Below are 16,893 nucleotides of genomic sequence, written 5' to 3' on the forward strand. Positions count from 1 at the left end.
GGTAAGTCCCCCATACCGCGATCGCCGGCGTGGGATCGCCGGCGACCGGGTAAGTACATAAGATCGCAGGACGTACTATGCCGTCCTGCGGCTTTTAGAGCCACCAAAATAAGGACGGCATAGTACGTCCTGCGGTCTTAAGGGGTTAAACAAATGATCTCAGCCAAGCCAATACTCTCCCAAATAAAAACATTAGGCGGCTATTGCACATGTGTGAAAAAAACCCACGCCAATCAGCATCTCCTCATAGTGATGCATTGAATCAATGTATCTCTATGGGTAACATTCAGGGCTTCCATGCACACAGTGCAGCACTGAACTAGGATTCACCTATAATGGTCATGTGAGTGACTGTCACTAAGCAGCAATGTAAACACTATATTTTCTTTAAAAAGGCAGTGTTCAAATGTAAACAAAAACCTACAGGTACAGGATATAGACACCAGAATCACTATGTTAAGAATTTTATTATATCATTAAAATTAAACTTTGTTAGTTTACAAAAAAAAATTGGCTCCTAACTTTTTTAGCTGGCTGCTAGATTCCAAGCAAAATTGTCAAGCCCTGCACTACAGGGTTATGGTTTCCTTTTCATAAATCTAAAACATAATGCATTTCCACTCATCATAGTGGATTCAACCCACTTTTTTTTCCATGTTCAGATGCTCTTTATGCCAATTCCATTTCCCTAATGACCTAAGCACAGTATTGTCATAAAATACCACCTTCGCTCCAGGCTCATACCCATTTTCAATGCATTAATTGTGTTTCTGTTTGTTTTTGAAACCAGCAGTATCTTCTCCTAACAGCTGCATCAGCACAAACAAGCTTTTGTATCTTGTTCTAACATTTCCATTTATCTATATCTTCTTTAAGTAAAATTTACTTGGGAGTCTACTACCTAAACGGTGAGTGTTATGTGTTGACAGTCGACATTTTAATAAAAATAACTAAGTTCAAGGAAATTTAAACTTAAGCAATCTGGAAATTCATTTTTGACTAATTTCACAAACTCGTTAAATTAACCCCTTAACCTCTTGTTACTTTGAAATACGTGACCATAATCATTCTGAAACATGACACTTCTTTTCCATAAATGTGCATGCCAGGAATTCTAGCATGCAAAATTGCATCATAATTGTGGAGCAAAATACAAACTTGGCTGTGAAAATATTTTATTCTAATAAAGATATCTTGCATACGTTACATTTTCCTATAATTTTCCAAAAGTATAAAATCGGCAAATAATTTTAAGCTGTTTACTTAGAATAATGGTACTTTAAGAAGGGCATTGTTAAATATTTTCTTCTTTTTTTCTTACAATTTTAATCGGTTGTTTAAGAGTCAGCATGACGGTAGTGTTAAAGCTGACATTCTAGTAAGGATTAAACCTCAGAACGCATAGATCACTGAAAACCATACTAACAAGGAAAAGAAAGGAATAGTAAGGTTTATGAGTTGGCGAGGTGAACTATGATATTATAAAAAAAAAAAAGAAACTTGCAACTAGTAACATAAATGGTTAAACAAGTATAGGTCAAAAGCAAACGAACGATAACCTGGTATAACAGTTCATAGCAAAGAAACAGAGAGGGCACAAAAAGGAAGAAAGAGGGCAGTGTCCTTACACAGAACCTAACCATTTGGTTAAAGGACCACTAAAGTTACCCAAACCACTCCATCTCAATGAAGTGGTCTGTGTGCAGTGGTCCGGACATTTTACCCTGCAAGTAAAACATTGCAGTTTTTTACAAACATTGCAAGGTTGCATCCACCTCTATAGACTTATTTCCTGACTACTACAGGCGCTTCTGCGGCACTGAGTGAGTAAAATTCCCTCTCGTGATGCAGTAGCTCATAGCAAAGCGTTGAATACAATGGTTTACTACAGGGAAGCTTGGGTGTGCATGCAGCATCGCATGTGCTTCAGGTCCACAATACTCCTCAACAAAGAGCATTAGATGGGACAGAGGATGGAGGAGCTTTTTAGTATTACAACTATTGCAATAATCTGTACTGGTTACATTTTCTTTGTGCAAATCCCTAGCTAAAATTAACATCATTCATGTAGATAACAGTTACTAAAATGTGTATGTTTTTACCTGATTACTTAGATGCTACTGTCCAGGATGACTGCTTGTGCAAGTATCCACTATGATACGGTGCAAAGGCCTCCCACTACTTCACGTACTCCCTATTGCCATCGTTTCAATATTTTACTATTAGCATCTACTATTATTATCCACAGACAGTTCCTGTTCTGCATGATCCTGGTGTTACGATTTTGGACAATAATGAGAGGGCATCATCTGTTGCCAGTCTTAAAGGACCACTATAGGCACCCAGACAACTTCAGCTTAATGAAGTGGTCTGGGTGCCAGGTCCAGCTAGGATTAACCCTTTTCTTCTTTAAACATAGCAGTTTCAGAGAAACTGCTATGTTTATAATAGGGTTAATCCAGCCTCTAGTGGCTGTCTCATTGACAGCCGCTAGAGGCGCTTCTGCGCTTCTCACTGTGATTTTTAAAACTCAAAATCCTGAGAAAAGGTATGATGCAATACCACCAGTGATTTACAGAGAGACAATGTAAGAATCTACTACAAATCAACACTTATTTGGCAGTGGACCTGAGGCGCACTAGTATGTACCTCTGTGATTAAGAGAAAATGTATCTGGTTAGCTTATAGTTAATCACATTGTAAATACCCAGTAAATTACCATTCATTGTGCGAAAACACTATCCACACACTAGAGACATGTAAGATGTGGTGAATTTTTAATGCCACGCTGATATTGTTAGTATTTGCTAATGCACTTTTCCAAAGGAGACCTGAGTGCATTTATACTGACAGGGCCTGCTCTGTGGAACCGCCATTTGTTGACAGTCTGAAAACAACTGCAAGTGGTTTTGCAGAGTCATTTCTTGTTTGGAAATGGTATGACAGTCCACAGGGTAAAATTATTGTCATATCCTAGCTAGAAAATAATACTGAAAATAGGCAGTGAAGGTATCAAGTCATTGCAGCAAATATACTATTTGCCCTTTACATTAAAGGGCAGCCCCTTTTACAGGCCTAAAATCTTACAGATATTCACTAAAGTGTGAATTGTCAGGAATTTAAAGTGAATTACAAATTGCAGGCCAAAATAGCCAAACTGTACACATACTTGACTTACAATTTGACAATTTGAAAATCATTTAAATTTCACAATGAATGTCACATCATTTCACTGTTTGAAGGATAACTGTGATAAGTGGTGGGTGACACACGGCAGGGGCTTGCACAGTGATCAACCCTCCCACCAAACCAGGCACCTGCCTAACAGCAGTTCTGCATGCCAGGTGCCTGCTCTACGCCTCGACTTGCTGCACCGAGAGCGGATGGGATCACTCTGCACTGATTTTCCAGCTCCCTTGCGCGACCTGTACTGTTGCTGGAACTGGGGATATGATGTCATCTCAGACCCGGCAACAGTAAATAGCATAAACAGAGACTGATCCCTGCAGTACCCCCTCTGGACATCAGGGATGAATTTCCACTTTAGTTTTCCCTGTCATGGTAAGAACAGGAAGGCCAGGTGGACTTCAGTGTACAAAAATTGTTTTTTTAAAAAAATATTTCTTTTATTATTTATTCAAATAAAAAGCATGTGTGTGTATTGATGTAAATGAGTGTTTATATCAATGTCTGCGTGTATTTATTATTATTATTATTATTACTGCCATTTATATAGCGCCAACAGATTCCGTGGCGCTTTACAATATTATGAGATGGGGAAGTAACTATAAATAGGACAATTACAAGAAAACTTACAGGAACGATAGGTTGAAGAGGACCCTGCTCAAACAAGCTTACGGTCTATAGGAGGTGGGGTATAAAACACATTAGGACAGGAAATAGCAATCAAATAAGGTGGGAGTGAAGCAAAGCTGGAGGAGAGAGTAGAGTGCTGCCCTTTATGTACCTCTGTGATTAAGAGAAAATGTATCTGGTTAGCTTATAGTTAATCACATTGTAAATACCCAGTAAATTACCATTCATTGTGCGAAAACACTATCCACACACTAGAGCAGGGGTAGGCAACCTTTTAGCAGCACTGTGCCGATATAGGATTGTGATGTCCCGTAGCGTGCCGGTCCTATTTTTTTTTTTTTAAATGAGGTGTGTATGCTGCCGTATCCTGCTTGTGTTATTTTTACTGTAATTGCTTTGTATTGTTGTATTTGTGCATATATGCAGGGCCGTCTTTAATATTGACTGGACCCTGGGCAAAGCATTTTTTTGGGGCCCCCTGGACCCTGTCCCCCCTCCCCAGACATGCAATCACGTCCTCCACCTCAACGCAGTGGCGGACCTAAAGTAGAGAGGTGCAAGAATTTTTTTGGGCCTCCCTGTTGCACGAGTGATTAAAAGGTAGATCCCCATCTGTCGTGCAACTCCAGTAATGCATTGACAGCTGGGGCTCTACCATTTACCCATGTTTCCAGGTCTTAGCACTAAGCGTTTTTTGTGTGTTCGAATGTAAACAGGTTTTTGTATGGAATATGTCTGTATGTGGTGTTGGCGTGACTGCAAGCATGTATTTGTGTAGTGTTGGTTTTTGAATTCAGGGGTGTATTTACATATACTTTTGGTGTGTAACACAGACATGTGTTTGTAAGTAGTGTTGAAATTTGAATGTAGGGGTGTATTTGTGTGTAGTGTTAGTGTGTGAATGCTGAGATGTATGCACATATACACGCACACAGAGATATATACACACTGAAACACACACACAGACATACTGACATACTGACACACACAGATATACTGACACAGATTTACTGACACACACACACAGACATACTAACACACAAACAGACATGCTGACACACACACAGATATACTGACACACAAACATACTGACACACACACAGATATACTGACACACAGATATACTGACACACACACACAGACAGACATACTGACACAGACATGGTGACACACACACACTGACATACTGGCACACACAGATATACCGACACACACATACTGACACACATACTGACAGACATACTGACACAGACATACACACACACAGATATACTGACACACACAAAAATTACACTTTTAAACCCACCCTCAAGTTTCCTACCTTTTCTGCTGGTGGCTGAAGGTGTTGGGAGTTGGGGTCTGGCTCTCTCAGCCAGCCCCCCTTCACTCTGCCTACTCTTCTTTCCCGCGCGCTCCACTCTTTGTGGGAGGAAGTGATGCACGGCCTTCACTTCCTCCCAGCCTGTTGCCAAAAAGCAAGGGGCCTGCTCGCGCTGTTAAAGCGCCTCAGTGCGCCACCGGGACCCTGCTGACAGAAGCCCACCGGGTGGCCCTTTATGCACGGGCCACCCGGTGGGCCTCCTTAGTGTGCGGATTACCGGCCGGGGGTTAGAAATAGTCGAGGCCAGCGGGGCTCACGGTGCAGCTGCCCAGTTTGCCCCACGTTAAAGACGGCCCTGCGTATATTAGCTATTATATTGTATATGTTCATGAGTAGTTTATGGTATTGTGTATGATACATATGAATGTGAGTTGTGTATGGGGGCTGCTTGTGGAATTGTGTGAATGGATATGTCACAGTGTGTGTTTGGTAGTGTGTGTGGGGGCTGTTTGAGGTATTGCATGTGAGAGACTGCATGTGGGGTTGTGTGCATGTATGTGGATTGTTAGTGGTGTTGCGTTTGTGCAGATTATGTGTATGTTTGTGTGTGGGCTGTCCGTACTATTTGTATGAGGGATTACACAGGAATGCAGGATTCTGCATTCCTGTGTATATCTAGCAGTGTGGGTGGCTTCCCTGGGTTCCAGTGGGGACCAGACCGGCCAGGTACATGTCAAGGACAGGAGCTGCAAAAGCAACTGCGAGCTGCTCTACTACAGTGTGGATTCCTATTCACAAGTGCTGGGAGGAAGTGATCTGAGATCACTTCCTCTACGTGCTGCAATGCATAAATTGAGGATTGTCCTTCACCACCTTTTCGTATTAGCAGATATCTGAAGTTTTACTGGGACTCCTGATAGGCCAGAGCCTATTTGTCTCTAGCAAGCTTGAGTGCCGTGCGAAGACACCTCGAGTGCCGTGCATGGCACTAGTGCCGTAGGTTGCCTACCTCTGCACTAGAGACATGTAAGATGTGGTGAATTTTTAATGCCACGCTGATATTGTTAGTATTTGCTAATGCACTTTTCCAAAGGAGACCTGAGTGCATTTATACTGACAGGGCCTGCTCTGTGGAACCGCCATTTGTTGACAGTCTGAAAACAACTGCAAGTGGTTTTGCAGAGTCATTTCTTGTTTGGAAATGGTATGACAGTCCACAGGGTAAAATTATTGTCATATCCTAGCTAGAAAATAATACTGAAAATAGGCAGTGAAGGTATCAAGTCATTGCAGCAAATATACTATTTGCCCTTTACATTAAAGGGCAGCCCCTTTTACAGGCCTAAAATCTTACAGATATTCACTAAAGTGTGAATTGTCAGGAATTTAAAGTGAATTACAAATTGCAGGCCAAAATAGCCAAACTGTACACATACTTGACTTACAATTTGACAATTTGAAAATCATTTAAATTTCACAATGAATGTCACATCATTTCACTGTTTGAAGGATAACTGTGATAAGTGGTGGGTGACACACGGCAGGGGCTTGCACAGTGATCAACCCTCCCACCAAACCAGGCACCTGCCTAACAGCAGTTCTGCATGCCAGGTGCCTGCTCTACGCCTCGACTTGCTGCACCGAGAGCGGATGGGATCACTCTGCACTGATTTTCCAGCTCCCTTGCGCGACCTGTACTGTTGCTGGAACTGGGGATATGATGTCATCTCAGACCCGGCAACAGTAAATAGCATAAACAGAGACTGATCCCTGCAGTACCCCCTCTGGACATCAGGGATGAATTTCCACTTTAGTTTTCCCTGTCATGGTAAGAACAGGAAGGCCAGGTGGACTTCAGTGTACAAAAATTGTTTTTTTAAAAAAATATTTCTTTTATTATTTATTCAAATAAAAAGCATGTGTGTGTATTGATGTAAATGAGTGTTTATATCAATGTCTGCGTGTATTTATTATTATTATTATTATTACTGCCATTTATATAGCGCCAACAGATTCCGTGGCGCTTTACAATATTATGAGATGGGGAAGTAACTATAAATAGGACAATTACAAGAAAACTTACAGGAACGATAGGTTGAAGAGGACCCTGCTCAAACAAGCTTACGGTCTATAGGAGGTGGGGTATAAAACACATTAGGACAGGAAATAGCAATCAAATAAGGTGGGAGTGAAGCAAAGCTGGAGGAGAGAGTAGAGTGCTGCCCTTTATGTACCTCTGTGATTAAGAGAAAATGTATCTGGTTAGCTTATAGTTAATCACATTGTAAATACCCAGTAAATTACCATTCATTGTGCGAAAACACTATCCGCACACTAGAGCAGGGGTAGGCAACCTTTTAGCAGCACTGTGCCGATATAGGATTGTGATGTCCCGTAGCGTGCCGGTCCTATTTTTTTTTTTTAAATGAGGTGTGTATGCTGCCGTATCCTGCTTGTGTTATTTTTACTGTAATTGCTTTGTATTGTTGTATTTGTGCATATATGCAGGGCCGTCTTTAATATTGACTGGACCCTAGGCAAAGCATTTTTTTGGGGCCCCCTGGACCCTGTCCCCCCTCCCCAGACATGCAATCACGTCCTCCACCTCAACGCAGTGGCGGACCTAAAGTAGAGAGGTGCAAGAATTTTTTTGGGCCTCCCTGTTGCACGAGTGATTAAAAGGTAGATCCCCATCTGTCGTGCAACTCCAGTAATGCATTGACAGCTGGGGCTCTACCATTTACCCATGTTTCCAGGTCTTAGCACTAAGCGTTTTTTGTGTGTTCGAATGTAAACAGGTTTTTGTATGGAATATGTCTGTATGTGGTGTTGGCGTGACTGCAAGCATGTATTTGTGTAGTGTTGGTTTTTGAATTCAGGGGTGTATTTACATATACTTTTGGTGTGTAACACAGACATGTGTTTGTAAGTAGTGTTGAAATTTGAATGTAGGGGTGTATTTGTGTGTAGTGTTAGTGTGTGAATGCTGAGATGTATGCACATATACACGCACACAGAGATATATACACACTGAAACACACACACAGACATACTGACATACTGACACACACAGATATACTGACACAGATTTACTGACACACACACACAGACATACTAACACACAAACAGACATGCTGACACACACACAGATATACTGACACACAAACATACTGACACACACACAGATATACTGACACACAGATATACTGACACACACACACAGACAGACATACTGACACAGACATGGTGACACACACACACTGACATACTGGCACACACAGATATACCGACACACACATACTGACACACATACTGACAGACATACTGACACAGACATACACACACACAGATATACTGACACACACAAAAATTACACTTTTAAACCCACCCTCAAGTTTCCTACCTTTTCTGCTGGTGGCTGAAGGTGTTGGGAGTTGGGGTCTGGCTCTCTCAGCCAGCCCCCCTTCACTCTGCCTACTCTTCTTTCCCGCGCGCTCCACTCTTTGTGGGAGGAAGTGATGCACGGCCTTCACTTCCTCCCAGCCTGTTGCCAAAAAGCAAGGGGCCTGCTCGCGCTGTTAAAGCGCCTCAGTGCGCCACCGGGACCCTGCTGACAGAAGCCCACCGGGTGGCCCTTTATGCACGGGCCACCCGGTGGGCCTCCTTAGTGTGCGGATTACCGGCCGGGGGTTAGAAATAGTGGAGGCCAGCGGGGCTCACGGTGCAGCTGCCCAGTTTGCCCCACGTTAAAGACGGCCCTGCGTATATTAGCTATTATATTGTATATGTTCATGAGTAGTTTATGGTATTGTGTATGATACATATGAATGTGAGTTGTGTATGGGGGCTGCTTGTGGAATTGTGTGAATGGATATGTCACAGTGTGTGTTTGGTAGTGTGTGTGGGGGCTGTTTGAGGTATTGCATGTGAGAGACTGCATGTGGGGTTGTGTGCATGTATGTGGATTGTTAGTGGTGTTGCGTTTGTGCAGATTATGTGTATGTTTGTGTGTGGGCTGTCCGTACTATTTGTATGAGGGATTACACAGGAATGCAGGATTCTGCATTCCTGTGTATATCTAGCAGTGTGGGTGGCTTCCCTGGGTTCCAGTGGGGACCAGACCGGCCAGGTACATGTCAAGGACAGGAGCTGCAAAAGCAACTGCGAGCTGCTCTACTACAGTGTGGATTCCTATTCACAAGTGCTGGGAGGAAGTGATCTGAGATCACTTCCTCTACGTGCTGCAATGCATAAATTGAGGATTGTCCTTCACCACCTTTTCGTATTAGCAGATATCTGAAGTTTTACTGGGACTCCTGATAGGCCAGAGCCTATTTGTCTCTAGCAAGCTTGAGTGCCGTGCGAAGACACCTCGAGTGCCGTGCATGGCACTAGTGCCGTAGGTTGCCTACCTCTGCACTAGAGACATGTAAGATGTGGTGAATTTTTAATGCCACGCTGATATTGTTAGTATTTGCTAATGCACTTTTCCAAAGGAGACCTGAGTGCATTTATACTGACAGGGCCTGCTCTGTGGAACCGCCATTTGTTGACAGTCTGAAAACAACTGCAAGTGGTTTTGCAGAGTCATTTCTTGTTTGGAAATGGTATGACAGTCCACAGGGTAAAATTATTGTCATATCCTAGCTAGAAAATAATACTGAAAATAGGCAGTGAAGGTATCAAGTCATTGCAGCAAATATACTATTTGCCCTTTACATTAAAGGGCAGCCCCTTTTATAGGCCTAAAATCTTACAGGAACGATAGGTTGAAGAGGACCCTGCTCAAACAAGCTTACGGTCTATAGGAGGTGGGGTATAAAACACATTAGGACAGGAAATAGCAATCAAATAAGGTGGGAGTGAAGCAAAGCTGGAGGAGAGAGTAGAGTGCTGCCCTTTAAGAGAGCATGAGACAGGTATGTAAGGTAGAGGTTACTCTGGGAGGCCATAAGCTTTTCTTAAAGAGAGGGGTTTTAAGGCTCTTCTTAAACGATTGAAGACTATTTATGTGTCTGTGTGTGTACATTATTATTACTATTGTCAATTATATTGTGCTAACATATTCCGCAGGGCTGTACAGTTATAAAATGGGGATATTTGACACTTGACAGCAAGTCAATTACATACGGAATATAACAGAGACAAGAGGTAAAGAAGGCCCTTCTCAAACAAGCTTACAATCTATGAATGTGTGTTTGTGTAGACTGTAGATGAATGTGTGTGTATGAGTTTGTGTGTCCATGTGAGTCTGTGTGTGTTTATGTATCTGTGTGTTTTTGTGTATTAGTCTAAGTGTGTATGTAAATCAATGTGTGTCTCTATATATGTGTCCGTGTGTGTATGAACGTGTGCACATGAACGTAAGTACATGTGAACATGAATGTGTATGTATGTGAACGTGCATATGGATGTCAGCAGGTATGTATAATTTCCCTAACAAACAAGCATTGGTGCAGAGAAAGACTCAATTTGTTTATAGTTTAGGGAGGAGGGGCTTGCCAAAATACATTTCTGCTACTAGTGCTATGTAACTTAGGCACTCCTCAGACTGAGATTGAGATAATACATAATATCAACATTCTAATTATAGAGAATTTTAGTTACACTATTTATTGGTTAAAGTATTGTTTCTTAAACCTGATGTTATCAAAGGAAAATTCCAAGCACCATTACCACTACAATGCACTGTAGTTGTTATGGTGCCAGAAGAGCCCTAGCATCCTCCTCCATGTAAGTAATAAAACCATTTTAGGACATATTGACGTCTAAACTTAAAGGGACACTATAGTCACCCAGACCACTTCAGCTCAATGAAGTGGTCTGGGTGCCAGGTCCCTAAGGTTGTAACCCTTCACATGTAAACATAGCAGTTTCAGAGAAACTGCTATGTTTACATAGCAGGGTTAATCCAACCTCTAGTGGCTGTCTTCCTCACAGCCGCTAGAGGTGCTTCTGTGAAGTTGGATGCACAATTCGCATCCCGTGTGCAGAACGTCCATAGGAAAGCATTGCCGCGCATATGCATTCCGCTCCACTCGGGAGCTGACGTCGGGGGGGGGAGGAGAGGTCACCAGCGCCGAAGGAGCCCGGCGCTGGATTAAGGTAAGTGGCTGAAAAGGTTTTAACCCCTTCAGCCCAGCGGGAGGGGGACCCTGAGGGTGAGGGTCCCCCAAGGATGCTATAGTGTCAGGAAAACAAGTTTGTTTTCCTGACACTATAGTGATTCTTCAAGTCCACCAGGTGCCTCTCACTACCACTACTCTCCTCTTCAGGAAAGCCTCTGCTAGGAGCTTCCCTTAGATCTCCTGTACTAATCTCTGTAGTGCAAAGCTAGCTCATTGACTGAGAGCTCATCACTATGAGCCAATGAGCTAACCCCTGGAGAGCTGGGCTTAAAACAGACAGAGGGGCACCCCAAGGAACCCAGGAAAGAAGTCAAGCTGTTTCACAATAGTTTTACTACTTACACTGGGGGGCACCAGAGCACTTCTGGAGCATGCTGTAGTTGTTATGGTGACAACTCTGTCATACAGTTTTATCAACCTTGGGACATTTGTAAACTCATAGATTGGGGGGAAGGGGTGCTTCAGAAACACATTGTTTCCACAATTTTCAATTGAATAGTTGTTTGTTTGTTTGTTTTTATTAAGGGAAAAAATATAATTATTGGCATTTATATAGCACCAACATATTGAACAGCACTTTACAATTATAACTTGTGGATAGAACAGCAAATAAGAAGAAAACTATTAAAATAAGATCAGAAAGCAGGTTATCAAGGACCCTGCAGCAGTGAGATATTATAATTACTAGATATATTCATTACAATTATGACGCATTAAACCTTCAATTCAGCTTACATTGGCTGAACATGTTTTCCTATTTATTCCTTGGTAACAGTTGGAGCATACTTCATGCAAAATAGTATTAAAGTATATAGTGCCTATTTTGCTGTTTACTCTCAACCCACAATCATGCCTGTCCTGTGAGGGGACCATCTGGCAACTATTGTCAGCATGGGAATAGCAGAAATGGGAAACACTGCTGTCATTCCTGAATCCAGATTACTCTATTCCATATTCTAGGTAATGGGAAGATCTGAGAACGCAGAACTCACGCAGTGATGCCCAGAGACATGTCCCACATGCTTTGAGAGGGTATCACACCAAGGTAGGAGTTGTGCTGGGACACGGTATAGGAAACTGCCTTTACTGTACAGTGTGAAAGTTCATCCCATGAAGCCAGCCTCCTCCCACCAGCTCTGCTGGGACTTGCAGATACCTCCTGACTAGGGTACACCAAAAGCACACAAGGCGTGGCTACACACATAATAATAGCTTACTTATAAACAACCCAAAAGCCATGTCTGTTAGCCTAGGTGTGTTAGGTAGTGTAAAAGAAACCACTGCAGCTGTGCCATGGTGTGTTGTGGTGTGAATGTGTATTGAATGAAGGCACCCACCTCAAGATCTCTCTCCCTCCTGCTAGCTGTTGCAGAGGTTTCTAAATTAGGGAGATGTCTTGGGAGGATGCTCCTGTCTCAATAGGTGGAGCTCCATTTGCTAGAAGAATAGATGGACCTGGACCTTTGTCTGCCACATCATGATGACTGTCTGCATGACAACAGAACCCACGAGAATGCAGCCAAGTATTTCAGCAGCAGATCAACAATGCAAGCCAGCATCTGGCAGCCTGCAACATATCACCTCCTCCTCCTGCTGCTCTTCCTTCCTTCCCTCCTCCTCCTCCTCCCCTGTGCAATGCAGACAGACAGTCACTGACTGGTGCTCACAGCCCACACTATACACAGCCTCCTCCCACTCCAAGCAAGCACACACAGCACATTACAGTACATATCGCTGATATGCCTCACAAGCTCATGAAGATCATAACTAAGTATTCTTTGGTGGTTGTGAGAGGACCAGTGATCATACTAATTATCAAAGAGATACTAGGGGGCTAGTTTTGAAAAGGGTAAATACATTTAATTGTTGGCAGTCTAAATACAGCAATGTTTTTCTGTTTGCAGTATGGCAGTAAATAAATCACAAACACACATAATTACTGTTCTGCATCACCTGCATATCTCACGTTTTATATGTAAATATAATCACAGAAGCTCTGCACTTGACAATAATCTCAGTCAATAAACTTGCTACGGTGCAAACTCCAGTCAAAATATATTGACCAAAAAAGAGAGTACTCGCTGGGCTTCTTAATACGAAAATGTCTGTCTTTATTCAAAAATTCTGGCAGCTAGAGGACTTACCTCACTAAACTCTTAATGCCAAAAATGTTCCAAGTCTCGACAGCCAGGAACTAGTCATTCACAGCTTGTTATCACTATTATGACTCATTGATACAACTTGATGTAAAATTCCTGATGTATATTCTAAGGGGGATAACTAATAAGGACAGTAAAACACTAGGATTCTAAAACATCAGGCTTCTGGGACAAATGAACCCACAAATACTATCAAACGATGGATAGCAAATACCCTACGAAAGCTCCAGTCTTTACACCCAAAACAGCTCAACGACATTAGACCAAAAACTATTAAAGCTGCTCCTAGTGGTTAGATATCAAGGACCCATGCACCTTCATTTCAAAAGGTTGAAATTAATGCAAAATCACAACCCTCACATTAATCTCTCTCCCCCACCTCTATACCCATACTTCACTCGTTCTATCCTTCTATACCATTGTAACAGCTCAAGTGAAATTAGAGAACCCATGTTAAGTGGTTAGATTTTAGTAGAGAACAGAAACCAATGCAGATCTAGCATTGCGGTACTGAGATATATATGTGTACTCAATAAACTCACAATGGTACAGGAATAACTATAGTCACACGTTGAAAGGCGCATGCATTCTCAAGCAAACAGGGCCATGTGAACCACATTGGATTAATACACTCCTGGATCGGCCACAATTAAATGTGTTATATCGTAATTAAAGAATAGTAATATGTAGGTAAATAAGTAGCCTGCTCATTCTTCGATACCATAGCTCACCAGGAAGTATCTCAATGGGTCAGTCCAGGTCTGGAGAACAATGAGAGCACAGGCCACCAGCCCATGTGCAAACCCATACAATGCTGAGCTAGCAAAGGCCCTGCAAAATATGTGTCTGCTACCATACACGCATAACATTGCAGTGTTTACATTAAAAAGCCTTCGGGGATGGGCAGTAGACACCAGAACATCTACATTAAGCTGTAGATGTTCTGATGACCATAGTGTCCCTTTATGAATTACACATTAAACATACCTGTATGACCACATTGCACTTGCCCACATGTATGGCACAACTATGCGTGCACACACCTTTTGATTACATGTTTTCAGTTCTTCTCTGCTCCCTCATGCGCCCTCTGTAGTGATGCCGGTAGCTGGGATATGACGTCACTCCAGGCCTAGTGATACACGGGGAGGATGGTGGAACAGAGATTGCCCCACTGGACCCCAGAGAGAAAATCTCCATTGGACTACAGGAAGAAAATCCCCACTGGACCACAGGGAGAAGCTCTCCACTGGATCCCAGGGAGAAAATCCTCACTTGATTCCAGGGAGAGGATCCAAGCCAGCTCTTCCAAAGGTAGGGAGGCTGGATGGGACTAAGAAAATAAAATAAAACAAGAAATAAAATTAATTTGTGAGTGTGTGTGCAAAAATGTGTAAATGTGTGAGTGTGTCTGTCAGTGTGTGAGTGTGTCCAGGGCCGGACCGTCCATAGGACAGACTGGGGCAATGGCCCCAGGCGGCACTTTAACAGGGGCAGCATTTTGCCGCCCCGGGCCACCTCTGCTGCATACATATTCAGCAGAGGTGGCTCTCTAAACCTTGTGGCAGATTAATCAGTAGGGTCATAGGTCAGTGACCGAGGGCCCGAAACCAGGAGAGGGCCCGCCGGCTTGCCCTGTGTGCCGCCAGGCCCCTCCATCAGTCTGCCCAGTGAGAGTCTCCGGACTGCAGCTCCGCTGAGTGCAGAGCTGCAGATCATGTGATGGAGGGCTTGCGAGCTCCCAAAGCGATGCCGTGGGTTACCACTGCAACGCTCTAATTGGCGGAGCTGCAGAACTGTAGAGCCAGCCACTGGACCACCAGGGATTGGGGAGCACTGAAAAACAAAGTATGTGAGTGTGGGGAGGCTGATCACAGCCTTCCCACAGCCTGCCCCACCTCACAGCCTGTCACCGCCCTCACCACCTTTACCCCCCATGTCACCCTCAAACCCTGCCTCTCCCCACCCTCATACACTGCCCCCCCACTGTCACCCTCGCACCCTGCCCCTATTGTCACCCTGTCACTCTCACACCCTGCCCCCCACTGTCACCATGTCACTGTCACCCTCATATCCAGCCCCCCACTGTCACCCTGTCACTGCCACCCTCACACCCTGCTCCCCACTGTCACCATCATACCCTGCCCCCCACTGTCACCCTGTCACTGTCACCCTCACACCCTGCCCCCCACTGTAACCCTGCCACTGTCACCGTCATACCCTGCCCCCCCACTGTCACCCTCACACCCTATCCCCTCACTGTCACCCTGACACTGTCACCCTCACACTCTGCCCCTCACCACTTTCACACTCACATCTTGCCCTCCACTGTTACCCTGACACTGTCACCCTCACACCCTGCCCCCCACTGTCACCCTGACACTGTCACCATCACACCCTGCCCCCCCACTGTCACTCTGTCACTGTCACCCTCACACCCTGCCCCCACACTGTCACCCTCACACCCTGCCCCCCACTGTCAACCTAACCCTGTCACCCTCACACCCTGCCCCCACCTCAAACCACTGTCACCCTCCCACCCTGCCCCTCACACTGTCACCCTCACACCCTGACCCCCACTGTCACCCTCACACCCTGCCACCACCATGCCCCCCACACTGTAACCTTCACATCCTGCCCCTCACCACTGTCACCCTCATAACCTGCCCCCCCAATGTCACTCTATTACTGTCATCCTCATACCCAGCCCCCCACTGTCACCCTGACACTGTCACCTTCACACCCTGCCCCCCCACTATCACCCTCACATCCTGCCCCCACTGTCACAACCACACACTGCCATCCACTACTGTCACCCTCACATCCTCCCCCACACACTGTCATCCTTACATCCTGCCCCCTACACTGTCACCCGCACACTTCCATCCTCACATCCTGCCCCCACCACTGTCACCCTCACATCCTGCTACCCACCACTGTCACCCGCATATCCTACCCCCACACTGTCACGCTTACATCTTGCCCTCTACATTGTCACCCCCACCCTGTCACCCTCACATCCTCCCCCACACACTGTCATCCTTACATCCTGCCCCCTACACTGTCACCCCCACACTTCCATCCTCACATCCTGCCCCCACCACTGTCACCCTCACATCCTGCTACCCACCACTGTTGCCCTCTACATTGTCACCCCCACCCTGTCACCCTCACATCCTGCCCCTCACCACTGTCACCCCCACACTGTCACTATCACCCTCACACCCTACCCCCACCACTGTCATTGTCACCCTCACATACTGCCTCCCACCACTGTCACACTCACATCCTGCCTCCCACCACTGTCTCTTTCACACCCCGACCCCCACACTGTGACCACCACACCCTGCCCCCACAGCCTTTGTACATACTGCCCCCCACACTGTCCCCTTCCTACACATTGCCCCCCTATACTGTCACCTTCCTACACACTGCGTTCCTATACTGTCACCTTCTTACACACTGTCCC

The 16,893-nt window shown here is 44.6% G+C and overlaps 1 protein-coding gene across 5 annotated transcripts in view; it reads right to left on the minus strand.

The window, feature by feature from the left end:
• The window catches only part of NCOA7 (nuclear receptor coactivator 7), a 231,755-nt gene extending 218,872 nt beyond the window's left edge, over nucleotides 1–12,883 (minus strand). For 4 of the 5 annotated variants that reach the window (XM_063443174.1, XM_063443175.1, XM_063443172.1 and 1 more), the window contains exon 1: nucleotides 12,603–12,883. The gene's annotated coding sequence lies outside the window, so the exon portion shown is untranslated. Of the gene's footprint in view, nucleotides 1–12,257; nucleotides 12,334–12,602 lie in introns of those variants that run through there. The other variant, XM_063443173.1, reaches the window with a different exon arrangement.
• Between the last annotated feature and the right edge of the window lie 4,010 nt (nucleotides 12,884–16,893).

Source organism: Pelobates fuscus, chromosome 2 (genome assembly GCF_036172605.1).
Source record: "Pelobates fuscus isolate aPelFus1 chromosome 2, aPelFus1.pri, whole genome shotgun sequence".
NCBI classification, from domain to species: domain Eukaryota; kingdom Metazoa; phylum Chordata; class Amphibia; order Anura; family Pelobatidae; genus Pelobates; species Pelobates fuscus.